The sequence below is a fragment of the Marmota monax genome, unplaced genomic scaffold, assembly GCF_021218885.2.
Source record: "Marmota monax isolate L192 unplaced genomic scaffold, Marmota_monax_Labrador192_F-V1.1 WCK01_AAM20220418_F8-fsc00244, whole genome shotgun sequence".
In the NCBI taxonomy this organism is placed as follows: Eukaryota; Metazoa; Chordata; class Mammalia; order Rodentia; family Sciuridae; genus Marmota; species Marmota monax.
This window is the reverse complement of record NW_026692962.1, coordinates 1,029,687-1,048,578: the sequence shown is the minus strand read 5'-3', so window position 1 is coordinate 1,048,578 and position 18,892 is coordinate 1,029,687. Positions and strand designations below refer to the sequence as shown.

Genomic DNA, 18,892 nt, shown 5'->3' with positions numbered 1-18,892 from the left:
ACTAATAATAACAAACCAGCAATGCTATTTTAAGTAGATCATATATACGTATGATCTACTTAAATATATATATGATATTATATATAATATATATACAATATATATATGAATGAATATATGTGTGTGTGTGTATATGTGTATATGTGTGTGTATTTGTGTGTATGTGTGTGTGTATATACAGAAAATATACCTAGAACGAGGTTTAGTTCACAGCAACAGCTCAACAAATATTTGTTGAAAGAATAAATTAATTGATACATCAGTCTCAAATCTGAAGAAAACCCTGAGACTCATGATAAATTTGAGATCACATGTGTGTTAGTCAACTTTTTGTTGCTTTAACCAAAATAGCTGACTACCACAACTTAGATGAGAAGATGTTTACTTTGGCTCAAGGTTTCAGAGGTTCAGTCCATGATTGGCTGACTCCTTCGTCCTGGGTCAAAGGAGTCATCATGGCCAAAGGGTGTGGCTGGGGAACACTGCTCTGCTCATGGCAGCCAGGAAGCAGAGAGAGAGGAGGAGGGGTGTAGGGAAGATGAACACTTCCAACCACCTCCTCTAACCATTGCCCAGTTAGTTCATCATTAATCCACCAAATACATTAACCCACTGATTAGTTTACATCTCTCATAATCTAATCATTTCACCTCTGAAAATTCCTTCATGGACACAGGCATTATGAAGGACACCTAATATGCAAACCATAACAACTGCTAAAAAAGAGGGAATCAAATTAATGAGGATGAAGAAGTACTAAGAATGTGCATAGATAAGAGGTATGGACTCAGAAAGGAGGTAAAATTATTATTATATCATGACTTCATTAATAGTTTCCATAAGATAATCATAGTAAAAGAAATATATAAAAATGAGTAACTTTTAGACACAGATAATTACTAAGGAAAGGTAAAGGAAAATGTGTCATCAATAATAGAAGACAGATGTAAATAAATAAACAAATTTCATAAAAATATTCAGGACTTAAATGAAAAAACCTACAAATCTGTACTGAAAGACGTAAAAAAGATTAGAATAAATAGAGAGCTAACCTCAAATTAGATGATAAACTTTGAAATCAAGATTCAAATAGCCCCCTACACATCTACAAAAATGGCAAAAATCCAAAACACTAACAACATCAAATGCTGACAAGGATGTGGAGCAACAGGAATTCTTATTCATTGCTGGAAAGAATGCAAATGGTACAGCAGTTTTAGAAGACAGTTTGGCAAATAAACTAAACATACTCTTACCATATGCTCCAACAATTGGTCTCGTCAATATTTATCTAAGTGAAAAAACTTAAAACTTATGCCCACCCAAAAAACTAAACACAGATATTTATAACCACTTTATTAATAATTACCAACACTTAAGAGAAAACAAAATGTCTTTCCGTAAATGAATGAATCGATGGTGGCACTTCAAACAATGTAATATTATTCAATAATACAAAAGAAATAGGGCTGGAGTCATGGCTCAGCCGTAGAGCGCTTGCCTTGCACATGCGAGACCCTGGGTTTGATCCTCAGCACCACATAAAAATAAATAAGTAAAATAAAGGTATTGTGTCCAACTACAACTAAAAAATAAATATTAAAAAATGAAATAAGCTAACAGGAATGGAAACATATAGAGGAAACTGAAATGCGTATTTCATAGTAAAAGAAGTCAATCTGAAAAGATGACATTGTCTAACTACAACTGCATGACATTCTGGAAAAGGCGAAAGAATGGAGACAATTAAAAATTGTCTAATGGGAAAGGAGGGAAGAATAGGCTGAACAAAAGGATTTTTTATAGTAGGGAAATTATTCTGTATGATGTGACCATCCAAACATTATTAGTACATATCATTATAGTACTTGTAATTAATACATATCATTATAGTATTTGTCAAAACCCATACAATGTACAACACCAAGAGTGAATCTTAAAGTAAACTATGAACTTTGGGTGATAATGATGTAAGTTCACCAATTTTAACAAATTTACCACTGTGCTGAAGGATGTCAAGAGTGGGGAGGCCAGCATGTGTGGGGGAATGCATCATAAGAGATATCTCTTTGGCTTCCTTATTTTTGATATTAACTTAAAATTATTCTAAGAAATAAAGTCTATTTCTTAATCTAACCACCTTAATAAATAACTTGAATCAGGGTTGGGGACATAGCCTAGTTGGTAGAGTGCTTGCCTCACTTGTTCAAGACCTGGGGTCCAATCCCAGCACCATTTAAAAAGAAAAGAAAAAAAGAACTTGAATCAAATATTTTAGTGTTCAACTTGTATAATAAATACACAAAAATTTCCAGGAAAATTTTGCAAAGGAAGAGTTCTAATGGTGAAGAATTGAAAAGGGGAATGGGCCCTAAAATTTTTCAAAGAATAATGTGAAGTTACCTTACATAAAATGGGCTAGTGTTAGAAAAGGGAGAGGCAGAAGGAATTGTGACTCAGAATAAACTCAGGAAAAGACACAAATTTATCTTACAATATCAAATACAATTAAAAGAGGCATTTCAAATAAATGGGTCAAAACAGATTAATCACTTAGATACTGGGATGACTGGACAGTGAGTTGGAAAAAAAAAGAAGGGACACTTATACCTACCTGATTCCTTAGGTCAAGTGTAAATGAATCAAAAATTTCTTGTACATTATGATTAAATGCCTAGGATATAAAAATTATCATTTAAAGTACAAAATTCACTGGGTTATATATTCATCACAACCATCTAGTTCCAGAACATTTCCATCATCCCCAAAGAAAACTCCATACCCATCAAGCAGTCACTCCCCACCGCCAGCCCCTAAAACCACTTACTGCTTTCTGTTTCTGTGAATTTGCCTACTCTAATAATGTCTGGAAAGGGAATCATGGGATGCGTGCCTTGTGTCCAGCTTCATTCATTCGGCGTAATGCTTTTAATGTTCATCCACGTTTCAGCATACATTGGTACTTCATTCTGTTTTGTAGTTGAATAATATTTCTCTGTATGAATTTTTCTCTGTTTATTGATTTACCAGTTAATGGACAAAGATTTTTAAAAAGGGACACTTATAAGAACTAGAAGAAAACATACTTGAATATTTTTATAATTTATGGGTAGAGAAGGCCTTTGAAGCATGAAATAAAAATCTATGAAATAAAACACATAAAAGAGAATTTTTCTATGTAAAGGGTGGAGGGAAGCTATAGTCTTCAAAGATGTCAATTTCACTAAAGACAAAAAAATAAAAATCTGTAGAAAAGTCCCAGAGATGGGACACTAAAGAAACATGACAATTAGATGCAATTTCTAACCTTAGACAAGAATCTGTACTAGAGAAAAATTGTTACAAAGAATATTATTGTACCAATTGACAAAATTGAAATATAAATGGTAAAGCACTTTATCAAAGTTAAATTTACAGATGCAGATAATTGTGCTGTGTTCATGCAAGAAAATATCCCCCCCTTCCTCCCCCTCCCCCTCCTTCTCCTTCTCCTTCTCCTTCTCCTCCTTCTCCTTCTTCTTCTCCTTGGCAATACTGAGGATTGAATTCCACTCTATTACTGAACTACATCCCCAGTACTTTTTATATTTTATTTTGAGACAGTGCCTTTCAAAGTTGCTGGGGGTATCGCTAAATTGCTGATGCTGGCCTTGAATCTGTGATCCTACTAACTCAGCCTCCCAAGTAGCAAGGATCACAGGGGTGTGCCACAGTGACCTATAAGATCCCTACTCTTAAGAAAATATGCATTCAAGAGTACCAGGGCAAAGGGCCATAAAGCATGTATATGTACACGAGGAAGAGAGAGAGAGCATATGCAAATTGAATAAAGTGCTAAAAATAGACTGTGACTAAAGAACAAGTGTTCTTTGTACTATTTTCAGTCTTGCAACTTTTCTGTGAATTTGAAATTATTTTCATATTTAAATTTTTTTTAAAAAAAGAGGACAGAATTATGTGTAAACGTGGACATGGGAAAATATCTAGAATGTCTGGAAAAAAAGTAGATTTCAGATGTGTGTGTGTGTGTGTAAGTTACGTATACATACATGTGGTTTGAAAAGATATATAAGAAGATTCTTTCTGGAGACTAGGAGGATTACAGATGAGCAGGAAAGAGTACTTCTACTTGCTGCTTCATGTACATCTATACTACATACACTATACTTGTGATTTAAAAGATAACTAAAAAGACTGTAGGAATGTATCTAGCTATATGACCGTGGTAATACGATATGAGATAGGGTTAAGGTTATCAAATGACAAGGCACTAAACGGTTGGTAACACAGACAAAACCAGACATAAAAATTAAGATTGTAAATCCACATTTACATTTCCTAGTTCACAATAACAGAGAAACGACAACAACAAAAAAGCTAAAGTCTATGGAGCACATTCAACAATGATGATAATGATGGTACTGATGACACAGAAATAGCTACTTAGTGACAGCCTGTCACTTGTCAAGTGTTGTGCTATGTGCTTTACCCATTTCTTTCTGATTTAATCCTCACAACAGACCATTAAAGATTTATAAACAAGGAATTTGAAATTAAGAGAATATAAATCAGCGTTTAGGATTATCTGACTCTACAGTCCAGGCTTCTTTTCCTACAATAGTCAAATTGCCTCTCCAACAAATGTAAAAATAAAAATATTCTTCAATAAATGCATATCTTAAAAGAAAAGTTTATTCTAATAGTAAGAAATTTAGTGTATCCAGATGAAGTATATTGCGATTTTAACTGTTATAAACATGGAAAACCAATTTCTATTATATAGTTCTGCCAAGGCTGCCCATTTTTCCACTTAGGTTTCATTGCAACTCTTTCCAATAATCTGCCCTCCAGGCCAATGCAGCAACTAAAGGTCTAAAAGCAACATAAAATCCCTTTCGCACAGTAAAGGGCTCTTCACTGAAAAAAAAAAAAAAAAAAAAGAGAGAGAATTATCCTGCCCTGCATGCATGTGAAAAGATTGCATATTTGCACTCCTCATTCCTCCATAAGAGCTAATCCAAGTTTCATTACTGTCAAGCTTCTGAACATTTACATAAATGATAGGTTTGTTATCACTTATTACTGGATTCAGCAGATTACATGCAAAATGTGCAAAGACATGATTAAAAAATCTTTCATCTTTTAATCAAAAGAGTAAGCAGCATTAATTCATTTGGCAAGTATAATAAAATACTTTATTGTAATACTATTTTGCATTTGAGACTACCACAGTACAAAAATTGTTCCTCGTTAATGAAAGCTAGTTGGTATGTAATTTCACTGTGGCTCTGGGCAATAAAATCCTTTTTTTTTTAAAAAAGAATTAGTTAAATTTGGCATGACATTATTTTATAAAATAATCATATTATTTGTAAATAAAATGATCTTATCACAATGACATATGATCTTGTAAGGCTTACAGGTAGAAATACCACAGAGATGGCAGATGATGAAAGAATGGATAAGAAATAAGATTGAAACTCAAAGTCCACTGTGTTTCTGTTAAAATTCGTTTTGAGAAGCTGCAAAAGGAAAAATAAAAACCTTCCCAATCTTATTCTTTTCCCAATCTTACAACAGAAATAGATATGCACATAATGATAACACAAAACAGGATACATACTAATGCCATAACAAAAGAAGCGACATACTAATTTTTCTTAAAAAGGATCCTGGAAGACTTCATCTAGAAGATGCCATTTTAATGAACCTTGGACAAATGGGCAGGAAAGCAGGAAGTAAAGGAAGAAGGGAGCAGGGTGAAAAAGATGTATAAGGCACAGTCTTGACAACCATTTATATGGCAAATTTTTATTCTGCAATAAACAGAAAGCTGCAAGGTTTTCAGCAAGATGGTTTGAAATTAAATTGTCATTACTGCCATAAGGAGTACTCTGAGGGTTACTGTGAAGAGGACATAAGATTAGGAGAAAATTATGGCATGGGATAGAAAACCAGTGAAGTGGCTTCAATGGTTGATTGGTCTGTTTATCCACCCCAGTAAGTTGTCATGGAATTCTCCAGGCCAGATAGTATTTTTTCCACAACTTTACAGTTTCCAAACCACAAGGATTTGACAACTGCTGCTGAATGTATGGCTAAAAGAAAATGAACTCTTATACTAGGATAATGGTTGTGAGGGTAAAAAAAAACAAAATAAATAAATATAATAAATACAACATTCTAATTAAGGAGGTAGCATTGTGAAGTCATGTTGGCCAGTTGGGTATGAAAAATGAGAGACAAAGGAATTCAATTGTTATTCATTTTTTTTATAGTATGGGGCTTCCATCTGGCAATCACAAAGCACTTTTTAAAATTCTAATTTGTTATATATGACAGCAGAATGCATTACCATTCATATTATACACATAGAGAACAATTTTTCATATCTCTGGTTGTACACAAAGTACAGTCACGCCATTCGTGTCTTCATACATATACTTAGGGTAATGGTGTCCATCTCATTTCACCATCTTTCCTCCCTCCCCATCTCCCCTCTCTTCCTCTCCCTCCTCTTTGCTCTATCTAGAGTTCCTCTATTCCTCCCATGCTTCCCCTCCCGATCCCATTATGAATCAGCCTCCTTATATCAGAGAAGACATTTGGCATTTGGTTTTCTGGGATTGCCTAACTTCACTTTGCATTATATTCTCCAACTCCATCCATTTACCTGCAAATGCCATGATTTTACTCTCTTTTAATGCTGAGTAGTATTTCATTGTGTATATATAACCACATTTTCTTTACCCATTCATCAACTGATGGGCATCTAGATTGGTTCCACAGTTTAGCTATTGTGAATTGTGCTGCTATAAACATTGATGTGGCTGTGTCCCTGTAGTATGCTGTTTTTAAGTCTTTTGGGTATAGACCACGGAGTGGGATAGCTGGGTCAAATGGAGGTTCCATTCCCAGTGTTTCAAGGAATCTCTGTACTGCTTTCCATATTGGCTGCACCAATTTGCAGTCCCACTAGCAATGTAAGAATGTGCCTTTTTCCCCACATCCTTGAAAACATTTATTGTTGTTTGTATTCTTAATAGCTGCCATTCTGACTGGAATGAGATGAAATATTAAGAGTAGTTTTGATTTGCATTTCTCTAATTGTTAGAGATGTTGAACATTTTTTCATATATTTCTTGATTGATTGTATATCATTGAGAACTATCTCTTCAGTTCCTTGACTCATTCATTTATTGATTGGGTTATTCGGTGGTTTTTTTTTTTTTTTTTTTTGGTGTTAAGATTTTTGAGTTCTATATATACCCTAGAGATTAGTGTTCTATCAGATGTACATGTGGTAAAAATTTGCTCCAAAAATATAGGCTTTCTATTCACCTCACAGATTGTTTCTTTTACTGAGAAGAAGTTTTTTAGTTTGAATCCATCCTATTTATTGATTCTTGATTTTAATTCTTGCTCTATAGGAGGAATTAATCTTATTAAGGAAGTTAGGCCCTAATCAGACATGATGGAGATTTGAGCCTACTTTTTTTTCTAATAGGCACAGTGTCTCTGGTTTATTTCAAGTGATGAAATAGAAGATGCCATTAGAAGCCTACCAACCAAGAAAAGCCCAGGACTGGATGGATACACAGCTGAGTTCTACAAGACCTTTAAAGAAGAATACCAATACTCTTCAAATTATTTTGTGAAACAGAAAAAGAGGGAGCACTTCCACACTCATTCAATGAAGCCAGCATCACCCTGATTCCAAATAGAGGCAAAGAAACATCAAAGAAAGAAAACTTCAGACCAATATCGCTAATGAACATAGATACAAAAATTCTCAATAAAATTCTGGCAAATCGAATACAAAAACATTTCAAAAAGATTGTGCACCATGATCAAGTGGGGTTCATACCAGGGATGCAAAGTTGGTTCAACATACAGAAATCAATAAATGTAATTCATCACATCAATAGACTTAAAGATAAGAATCATGTGATCATCTCAATTGATGTAGAAAAAGCATTCAACAAAATACAGCACCCCTTCATGTTCAAAACACTAGAAAAACTAGGGATAACAGGAACATATCTCAACATGATAAAAGCTATCTATGCTAAGCCCCAGGCCAACATCGTTCTAAATGGAGAAAAATTGAAGGCATTCCCTCTAAAACCTGGAACAAGACAGGGATGCCCTTTTTCACCACTTCTATTTAACATAGTTCTTGAAACACTGGCCAGAGCAATTAGACAGACAAAAGAAATTAAAGGGATACTGATAGGTAAAAAAGAACTCAAATTAGCACTATTTGCCAATGATATGATTCTATGTATAGAAGACAAAAAAAATTCCACCAAAAAACTTCTAGAACTAGTAAATGAATTCAGCAGAGTAGCATGATACAAAATCAACACCCCAAAATCAAAGGCATTTCTGTACATCAGCGACAAATCCTCTGAAAGGGAAAATAGGAAAACTACCCCATTTACAATAGCCTCAAAAAAAAAAACAAAACTGGGGAATCAACTTAACAAGAGATGAAAGAACTATACAATGAAAACAACAGAACACTAAAGAAAGAAATTAAAGAAGACCTTAGAAGATGGAAAGATCTCCCTTGTTCTTGGATAGGCAGAATTATTTCTGTGAAAATGACCAAACTACCAAAAGCACTTTACAGATTTAATGCAATTCCAATCAAAAATCCCAATGATATTCCTCACAGAAATAGAAAAAAAGTCATAAAATTCATCTGGAAAAATAAGAGACCCAGAATAGCTAAAGCAAATCCTTAGCAAAAAGAGTGAAGCAGGTGGCATCACTATACCAGACCTTAAACTATTCTACAGAGCAAGAGTAACAAAAACAACATGGTATCGGCACCAAAATAGAGTTGTAGACCAATGGTACAGAATGAAGGACACAAAGACAAACCCACATAACTACAGTTATCTTATATTAGACAAAGGTGCCAAAAACCTACATTGGAGAAAAGAGAGTCTCTTCAACAAATGGTGCTGGGAAAACTGGAAATCCATACGCAAAACAAAGTAAAATTAAACCCCTATCTATCACCATGCACAAAACTCAACTCAAAATTGTTACTCAATTTATTCCAATAAAACTTTACTGAACACTTACTATGTGCCTGAAGTGTGGTGGGTGCTAAAATATACATAAATGAATTAATGTCTGGTCCATACTATCCCAGAACTGGAGGTGACACTTGAGAGATAAATAATAACACAGTTAAATAAAAATAATACACAATAATATGGCATATGAGTATGCAATAATTTGCAGACAATATTCACAAATAGAAATAAAAATCATTTTTCCTGGGGAGAGTGAGGGAAATCTTCATTGAGGAAGTGGTGGTTTTCTAGGACTTTGAATTTTCCAGGTCAGTTGCAGGAGGCTATCTGGCACAGGTGAATTAAAATTTATAAGTGTGTGGAGGTTTCAAAAATCATTCATGTGTGCACACTGTGTGAGCACATCTATAATCATTTTGATATTGCAAAAAAATAAAATGCAAGATGGAACTGAGAACTGATGGGAAAGGATATAGGAGAGCTGGATAGGTGATAAAAAGTCTTTGTGTTGCAAGCCAAGGGGCATGGAGTTGATTCTCTGAGTAAAGGGGAGTCCGTGAAGGGTTTTCAACTCCACAGCGGCTGGCTGGTTTTCCACATAGGAAAAGAGCCTATGAACAGTGTCGGAAAAAAAAAAAAAATTATGAGCAGATGAGAGGACGAAGAGAAGGGTAAATAGACTGATGCAAGAGGCCAGATAAACAATAATAAAAACTTCATTAAAGACAATAATAGAGGCCCCAGGAGCAGCAGGTTCCGGTGCCGACTTGGCTACGTCCAAGAACCACATCACCCACAACCATTCCTGTAAATTGCACATAAATGGCATAAAGAAACTCCTATCACAAAGATAAGAATCTCTTAAGGGGGTGGGCCCCAAGTCTTGAGGAACTTGTGTTTTGCCAAGCAGCACAAGAAGAAGGGCCTGAAGAGGATACAACAAACATCACCTGTTGAGGGCCACAGCCGAGTCGGGATGACGCATGGCATTTTTGCCAGAAGTAGTGGTTGAGAGGTGACGCCAGCGAGTTCTCCTGGAGTTCCCTTGAGTTCCAGTTGAGCTCTTGCTGGGGGATTCCCAGAGAGTTCCGATTGGTTGGGGAAGTGCCGGAGGAGGGATATTTCCGGTTGCTGGTTCCTGGAGGAGCCCGTGGCTTCAGCAGAATTCCCGGGGAGCCTGTGTGGAGTGTGCTGTTGGAGTTCAGAAATAAAGTTTGTTCCTGCTTCAGTGGCTCGTGATTTGTGCCCAGAAAGACTGCGGCAATCACCAAGGCCATGAATGCAGGTACGAAGGGCGTCAAGGCACAGCGAAGCCCAAGGAAGTGAAGCCCAGATTCCAAAGGGTGCAAGTCTCAAGCTCAATCAACTTACTTACATTCGCACCCCAAGCTCAAGAAGCGTGCTGGTACCCTGGTACCCTTTTCCCAGAGTAATGGGCTCTAGAGCTAAAGGCCAAGGCTCAAAGCAAGGCCAGGCTTTGGCTTCAGTGTTCAAAAGTGCTCACGTCCCCATGAAGTCCCCATGGTAAAGGCCTCTGTTTGCCAACCTGAGGACAGGAGGACTGGTGTAACCCCTGGGCTGCTGTCTGCATGGGATTGGTGTCCTGTGTCATTTGTATAAATAAATATGAGGCAGTGGGGAGGAAAGACAACAGTAATAAAAGGTAGGTTGAATGAAATGAAGAGATACTTACCTAGTAAAACTGGGCAAGTTCCATGACAGGGGATATGTAACAGCTGGCTCCCAGCTTTTTGGCTTGAATTACTAGGTTGAGAGTGGTGCCACTAAATGGAGATCCTGTTTAGGACATACAGAGCCTGAATCAGCACAGACTGTTGGTGTAGAAGACTAAAAAAAAAAAAAAAAATGACCTGAAAGCAGCTGACCAGGCTGGGAGACAAGCTTTGAATAAGCAGTTTCTGGAGAGCAGGGTCAGATTGCAATTTTTGAAGCATGAGATTAAAATGAGGACACAGAGATAGCAGTGCAGTAATTGCCAAGAAAAGTGTTCCAGGCCCAGGGAAATTGGAGCATGCTTGTAATATACAGCTGGAGAGTCAGCCCCTCAATAAAGGTAGAAAATGCAGAAGTGAGGGGGGCTACTGCACACTGTTTGCCAGATATATTTAAATTTCTTTTTTTTCTTTTTCTTTTTATTTATATATGACAGCGGGATGTATTACAATTCTTATTACAGATATAGGAAATTAATATTGGCAGAAATGGTGCGGCTCTGCATTGTGTGCAACCAGAGAAATGAAAAGTTGTGCTCCATTTGTGTACCATGAAACAAAATGCATTCTGCTGTCATGTAGAACTAATTAGAAAAAAAAATTTAATTTAAAAATGTTGAAAAACAAGAAATTAATATTGTATATACTTTTGAATTTGATTTCAAAGTCAGGTCTGCATTTATTCATATTTATATCTGATTACAAAGAATGACATTTGGGGGCCTTTACAACTAATTTTTATTCCCAACTTTGCCATTTTTCAGACAAAAACAGGAACCGGAAAGCAGTGGCTGGGCAGGCTGTCTGTGGTGTGACGCACACTGCTGGCCCCCGACAGCTGTAGTAGATGTTGTCTTGCTTCTCATGAAACAGTCTTCTAACATTGGATCAAACAACCTTGATTGTTTAAAGTGACAGTAAGTGTTAGAATAAACCACAACATCTAAATCCGTTGGCAGTAACAACTCCACCCAAAGGTGGGTTCTAACATAGTACCAGTGAACTGCAATTGCAGGTACTGGGTGCCTCTTTAGTGTAAAAATTAGGCTTTTTTTTTCTTTTGTGTGTATGTGTGTGCAAGTTCTGTGTACATATGAGAGAAAAATGTGCCATTCAAACATTTAAACATACATCTGGTTATTCAGTTGGAGGTAATAAAAGATAAATGTAAGCCCTTGGGTAGTTTCCTTCCTTATACATCAGAAGCATATCAACATTGGCACATGGTTAGGAAGTCTATGTCAATTTTAAATTTAAATTTAAAATGACATTAACATAAAAAAGGGAACAGCCATGGGATATACCTCCTGAGGGGATGGTAGAGCAGGAAAGCAGAAAATGCATTCTCATTCCAACTATACACGGTTTTAAATGATCTGTAAAACTAATTTGGATTGTCATTTAGGAGTCTACATAATGCTAGTAGAATGTTGACTATATTTAACACAAAATTATTCCATCACAAATTTCACTCCTAGATAAATCAGCTTTACTTTACTGACTTGAATTACAAAATGTTATTTATAGAAAGTACAAACTGTTGCCATAGTTCTTTTGGTGTTTATTGAACGGTGAGAAAATGTCTTTTGAAAATAAACTCTCTCCAAATTTCCTGATGAGCATTTTCTATGATATTCTCGTACATGTATGGATGGAGTTTAGAGTATATAATAAGTTAAAAACAAAAGTACATTAGGGTAAAGCAGGCATAAATAAAGAGTAGAGCAGGTTATAGAAAGCCTTGGACAAAAATATTTAACATTGTTGGATTTGTTGGGTCCTAGATGTCACTTTAAGACTGAATGTCTTTTCAAACTCTGTTACTACTGCACCTATGTATGTTTCTACTGACACATTTATCTTACGATTTGTAATTATCACTGATGGAATCATCTCTTCTTTCCAGATTATGAGCAATATGAAGAGCATGAAATTTTTTTTTCTACATTTTTTTTCTAAAAAAAAGGGTTTTTTTCTAAAACCCTTTATTCCAAATCCTATCACAGTAATTAGTGATCAGAGAGAACTCAAGAATTGTCAAAAGGAATAAATCAATGGAAGAATGCCTACATGCATGCATGTATGTGATATGTGGACAGGAGGTTACGAAAAGTTGCATTAAAACAAAGATATGTTTCCAGATAAAATTGTCAAGATTTTACTTTGGACTCTCTCCAATAACCTCCCAACCTTCCTTCCTTTCTCCCTCCCTTCCTGCCCCCTGCCTTCCCTCTTGCTCTGTTTCCTTTCTTTTTTCCTCTAGGCCTGATCCCCAGAGCAATGTGACCATGAGGGCCAGCACTGAGGCATGGTCCCAGGGTCAAAGACTCACTCAGGAGGTAGCCATTTGTAATAAAAGAGAGAAGAAAGAATAAACTGTGTAAAGAGTAAAATGGAGGATCACAAATGAATGGGCCAAGTATATCTTGAAGTCTTTAGGCATGTCCTGGTAGAGTTTATATCTTAGGTAAATGCAGTGTGGTGTCAAACATGAGGAAAACTTGAGAGAAGAGGGTCCAGAACTCAGGCAAGCATGAGGGCTGCGTTCCTGAATTTCTTCTGCTCTGGGAGCAGCCTGAGTAAAATGACATTTCAGAGTACATAAGCACCCTCTCAGCTTGGTATCTGGAATTTCTTACAGTCTCATCTTCATCTATATGCTCCACTAAATATGTATGCTTCATTCACTTAGTAAAACAAACAAAAAAACCAACAACAACAACAACAACAAAAAACCGAATCATGTTTTATTGCCTGTGGAGAACCCTGCATGTACTAAGTGGAGAAAATAGAACTATGTATGAGTTCCAGCACTCAAGGAGCTCCCAACCCAAAAGGAAAAGTAGACCTAAACAAATAAAGAGTTAGGTAAATAGTCCAGGGATGCTTGTATAAGTGCTATAGGAGCTCAGAAGAAATGCCAGATTCTATTTGGGATGGTGGTGGTTGACACAGGAATTTAATAAAACTGAGACCAGAAGGATGGAGTAGAATTTTAACAGGCAAACAAGGATGGGTGATCAAAACAGGTAGAGAGATTAACCAATTAGGAATCAGCATATTAAAATCTGAGTTATATGAAAAAGCAGAAAATAATCAGAACTCAGTTCAGACAAGATGGCAAGAAATTGTGGGATATATGGCTGGAATTGTAGCCAATTACCTAAACTTTATAGTCTCTGAGACCAGCTAATGTTAAGCAAAACCAGAAATACAAGTGTCATGAATTTGAACTAAGACACTGGTTAATAGAATGGAGAGAAGGTACACATTTGAAAAGAAAAGAACTGACATTCTAGGACGTGACTGCACACGTAGAGTGAAATACAGGATAGTTATATATGAGTCCTAAGTTTCTGATTTGGGTGTCTAGACTGGATAGTGGTGCCTTTATTGAGTTTGGGAAAACAGGAAAAGTAGCATGAGTGGAGAAGATGAGTTCAGTTTTGGATATGTTGAGCTTAAGCTCAGCTATGGTTTGGATATGGTTTGTCCTAGGACGTTCATGTGCTGGAGGCTTGGTTTCTAGCAGGGCAGTGTTAAGGTAGTGGAAACTTTCAGAGGTGGGTCCTTCAAAAGAAAGTACTTACATCATGGGACTCTAACCTCATGAATGGCTTTACACTGTCTTGTGAAAGCTGGTCAGATCTCATGGGACTAGGTTAGCTTCTGAGAGAATGGGTTGTTGTAAGAGAGACTAGCATCTCCTTTCATCAATGGGTTGTCATAAGAGAGGGTGGCACCTCCCTTGCATGCTGCTGATTCCCTTTCCACTACTCTACTGTTGCTATACAGCCAGAGGACCCTCCAGAATGCTAGAATCATGAGCCATATAAAACTTTTTACTTTAGAAGTTAACTAGCCTCATGTGTTTTTATAGCAATATGAAATTAACTAAGACAAGTTCAGACTCGGTGTATACAAAATTAAACTCATGATCATAAAAAAAAACATGTGAACAATCCAGAATGTAGTTGAAAAGTATGAATGGTTCACAATCTGAAAGAAATGCCCATCTCTACTTTCATAAAGAGTGTATAATGTTCCCTTTCCTTTTGATTCTGACAAGGCCAATTTACACACTACTTATTCACATGTCTATCATGTATTTCATTCTTCAATGACAATATGTACTTTTTTGGCAATTTTAAAACAAAATATTTTTTTGGACATGTAGAATAATAATTCTCAAATATTTAAAATTAGAATTCAAAGCACTTAACAACTGATACACATAATATTCATTAAATGGTACTACTGTCACTTTTTATAGTTGCTAAAAATAAGGGAGAAAATCTATTCTGATTTTCAGAAATAAAACTAAAAAAGATTCTGGAAATAATGAGTTCAAATTTACTGGCTTAAGTTATCTCTAAAACAGAATAATTTACCAGGTTCTTTATCTTTCATCATCTACTGAAAGACTTTAAGAGGTTCAGAATCTGTTATAACATAGAAATGAGGCAAAATGGTTTTGCTAAAAGAATCACTGAAAGTACTAAGAAGAGACCAATCATTTCCATTATGAAAGGAAACCTCACCCAATTCAAAGTAAAAAAAAAATGCCAATCTTATTGGGTCTTACTACTGGCAGAAGATGGGTTATCTTAAGACCAAACACATAATAACCACTCTCGATATATATAGACCAATTTCCCAGAAACCTTCCAGAAATGACAACCAATTTCTCTAGTTCCTAGGGAGATGTCTTAACATACACCCAATGTCCACTGAGGTTTTCTACGCCCTCCTTCTACCTTCCAGTAATGTCTATCAGAATTAAATATCTTAGAACCCAGGATAGCAGAGCAGAGATCAAATCTCCTTGGGTTATAACCAACATTTTGTTTTCTTCTTCCATTTTGAACAGTTTTTCTATCCTCTGAGACAATAAGCTGAGGACACACTGTGTCAAGATCTAAAGTCACATCTGTCTGAAATTGCTATATAATTCTGTCCAAGCCAGAATACTATGGAGAAAGTCTAAAATCACGTTTCTTTAATGAAGAGAGTTCATGGTATTTTAGGTTTTGATATCTTTGGGATATACTCTTAACTCACGTCAGTAATGCCAGGTCTGACATACATATTTGCCCTGTATTTCCTTCAGTAAATGTTTTAATGTGGAAATACAATATGGAAAAGTTACAAGGTTTTCATTAAGTTTTGTTAAAATGTCCAACTCTTGGGGCTAGGGATGTTGCTCAAGTGGTAGCGTGCTGGCCTGGCATGCGCGAGGCACTGGGTTTGATCCTCAGCACCACATAAAAATAAACAAAGATATTGTGTCCACCTAAAAAAACAAAAATAAATAAATATTTTTAAAAATGTCCAACTCTTCATCTTGTATCTTCTTAAGCAGACTTTCTTGCTCATTCTGTAAAAACAGTCCAATATGCTGAAATTCAGAATTTATTTCTTCTTTCCTATATCCTACCTTCTTTCTCAGCTCCAGGGATTTGTTGCCTTGCAGAATTATTACTTTTTCAGCTCATTCCTTTTTCTTCAAGGGCTTGAATTTTTCTGGAATCTTTCTGTGGTAAAAGGCATTTCTTAATGGGGCAAATGTAGTGCCTCCAATGTTCAATAGAGAAACTGCATTGGGTACATAAAACCTGCAGGTCCTTCACACAGAAACGGGTCAGAAATTGATTGTGTTTTTCATGTACAGAATTTTCTTCCTGCCTCTTCCTCTTGCTCTTTCTAATATGAAGTAGCTTAGCAATTTCAGTCAAATTACAGAGCTGAGGGTTCCTCCTGAAGTTCCTTTGTGGAAGGCAAAATCAGCAGCCAGGGCAGGGGATGGCATCATTTAGATCCTTCCAGGACATACTGAGGCAGTGGAAACAGAAGCTGTGCCCACAGTTAATGGTCATTGGGTCTTTCAAGTCATCCAGACAGATGGGGACAACTACACTCCCCTTGGAGGTCTGCCAGGGTGGTCACAAACTCCATTGAGCTATGAGTAAAGCGGGTGCGTAAAGAAAACACTCCCTTGGCAAGCCTGCCTCCCTAGAGCTCAGGTCTCAGTATAAAGTGTAAGGTTCACTGGCCTGGCATGTTAGTGACTGTCCCTGAAGTCTTGTTTCGTCCTCTGCACTTCAATGCAAAAGATAAGAAGAATTTAAAGCTATAGCTATATCACAGATGAGCTCAGCAGCTGTAGACCTACTGGACCAATCATTTCTTTACAATGCAGAGACCTAAAGAATACCACTAGAGCCAATCATGAGGACAACTAATGACCTGCAGCAGGTAGAACAGTGGCTCAGGCCTGAGGCCGTGTAGCACCCTCCAGTTATATACACTTTTATTTTTTTTCTCATGCCTGAGTCAAAATAAGAGTGTTTGGCAAGAGGAAAAGTAAAGTTCCTTGAATGTTTGACCTCTATGGTTGGATCAAATCTATCCTGCTGACACAATTTGGAAATAAGAAAAGGTGAAAATACAGGTTTCACTTTCCCCTAAGCAAAAAACATTCTTGTTTTTGGCTTCCCAACATCCATTTAGGCATTTTCCTTTTGGGAAATTAACTGCATGTAGTCTTAGTGTGAGAATTAAGACTTGGACAGCCTAGAACACCAGCTAAATTAATTAGATGCTTTCTGGTGGGATTTTGTATGTTATGAGCAACACAAGGACAGGGGACAGTGATAGCAATGGGGTGGCACCCGGATGTGGCTATATCATAATGAAGCAGTAGCTGTGGAGCAGCTTATTGCTTTTGGGCTCTGGTGACTTTGGGTTCTGCCCATTTCCAAGCCTTCCAAGTCTCTCTCTGTAGGTTTTATAAATCTAGATATCCTTTCAATAAATTTCCTTTTTTTCAATTTTCCAGTTAGTTTCCAGTGTGTAATATGAACTGTAATGCATTCTGCTGTCATATATAACACATTAGATTATAAAATAAAACAAACAAACAAAAAAGAAACCTAACTGAATATCAGGATAAATCAACTCTTTCAATCAACAAGAAAATACTGAGTATTTATTTCCTAACCAAATCTCTAATTGAAATAAAATAATGATTACTACTGGTCACTGACTATAGCTCAGAATCAGAAAACAACTCAACTATGACTTCTTTTGAGAAGAACTTTATTAGCTTATCTTGAAGTCACAGCTAGACACATTCCTTCCTGTCTGTCTGGTTTATATTCTTAATAGTAAGTCAACCAGAGCTAGGATATTTCTAGTAAAATCCATTAAGTTCACTGAGGAATAATTTCACTAGTTTTTAAAATCCAATGGTAAAACATTTATTTTTACATAGGTGAGTATCTAAATAAGAAAGAAGTATTGTATAAATTCAGTAAAAATTTACTGAGTGGTTATTGTGAACAAAGCATGTATAGATGATGAGAAGGTGTTGTGTTTCATCATTTTGTACTTTGAAGTAGTTGGCATATATGAAGTAGTTGGCTTATATACTAAGTTCCTGCCCTCATGAAGCTTATGTTCTAATTAAAGAGACAGGACTGGGGAGATAAAAACAATAAGAGTAAGTTGCAGTGCATATGAAGATGAGGAACTGAGGTAGTGACTAACAGTGGGACCCACCTGATACAGTAAACAGGAAAGATGCCCCAAAGGCACTACCCACATGCTGAGACCTGGAGGACATGAGGCTGCTGTACAAAGATCATGTATACGGGGTGAAAATGGGAGTTCATAACCCACTTGAATCAAATGTATGAAATATGATATGTCAAGAGCTTTGTAATGTTTTGAACAACTAATAATTAAAAAAAGGAGCAGCCCATCCTGGTTTCACTAAGTTGTGGGTCTTTGGGTGACTGATTTTCTCTCTCCGAGCCTTTGTTTCCCCATCTGAAGCATGTGGAGAGCAACACCACCTATTCTTACAATTGCTCTGAGGATTATGTGTGCTAATTTTGTGAAGTACTTAGGACAGTGCATGGCACATAGAATGAGCATAATAAATATTAGTCATCATTATTACAACATTATTATTATTCCAGAAAGAGGAACAAGATTGGGCAAAAGCCTGAGGCAGGAAAGACATTTAGCATATTAATTAAACTAAAATAAGATTAGTGTGGCTAGAGCAGAGTGGGCAAAGAGATAAGTGGCACAAAATGAGGCTAG

The 18,892-nt window shown here is 36.4% G+C and overlaps 1 long non-coding RNA gene and 1 pseudogene across 2 annotated transcripts in view; one reads left to right on the top strand and one right to left on the bottom strand.

Annotated features, from left to right (window-relative positions):
* Nucleotides 1-12,395, top strand: part of LOC124097763 (uncharacterized) — an 81,482-nt gene extending 69,087 nt beyond the window's left edge. For both annotated transcript variants that reach the window (XR_009227500.1, XR_006853358.2), the window contains exon 4: nt 7,508-12,395. This is a non-coding gene — a long non-coding RNA (uncharacterized LOC124097763). The remainder of the gene's footprint in view (nt 1-7,507) is intronic.
* A 2,801-nt stretch (nt 12,396-15,196) lies between these two features.
* On the bottom strand, nt 15,197-16,738 carry LOC124097759 (tripartite motif-containing protein 60-like; annotated as a pseudogene).
* Between the last annotated feature and the right edge of the window lie 2,154 nt (nt 16,739-18,892).